The following is a 798-nucleotide window of genomic DNA, read 5'->3' on the forward strand; positions in this document are numbered from 1 at the left end:
CATTTCGAGTAGTGCAACATGTGCCCGGACACATGACCCTTCTTTCTTTCCTCTCCTTTTTTACCTTTCTTTTTCACTTTGGCATGGGTGTTCCTCACTTATGTTACATTGACCGATCGAGGAGTATATATCTACCGTCCTATCTGCTTGACTTGTGCTATTTTGGCACAAGAAAAAAAACAGACGTGACGGAATATGGGATACGATGGCCGGTTTCTCACTGTGTTGAGCATAGTACGTTTAGAGTGACATGTGTGGTTTTTTGGTGAAAAAACTGAGACGCCTTGCCTCATGGGCCACACTTGCGCCGCTCTTTTTTCCATAACATGGTAGGCCCACATCCAGCCCATGTGATGGATTGCGTCCATGAGAAGCATGAGAAGAGAGGAAGCAATGTCGAAGCCCACCACCTTACTTAGAGGCAAAAAAAATCTACTTAGAGGAAGACACTGATATGTTGGACCCAAACCTGAAGAGGTTTGAGGGACCTGAGAACCCGTTGAGCAACATGCATGCATCAATTGATTATTGAACCCATTACAATATGTGAGCCACATTTTACTCAAAAAATAATGACAAAGAGCAGCATGTTTATGATTTGGTGACAAGCTCGCATTTCATGAATTTTAAACTTCTTTCTTTGTGTAGACCTAATTATAAACTAGAAACCGCGGTGAGGATATTTGTGAGACTATACGCTTTAGATGTTTCTATGAAGATATTTGAAAATACACATGCACCTATATATTTTAGTTTAACACACACACACACACACACACACACACACACACACACACA

This window comes from Triticum dicoccoides, chromosome 3B (assembly GCF_002162155.2).
Source record: "Triticum dicoccoides isolate Atlit2015 ecotype Zavitan chromosome 3B, WEW_v2.0, whole genome shotgun sequence".
Lineage (NCBI taxonomy): Eukaryota > Viridiplantae > Streptophyta > Magnoliopsida > Poales > Poaceae > Triticum > Triticum dicoccoides.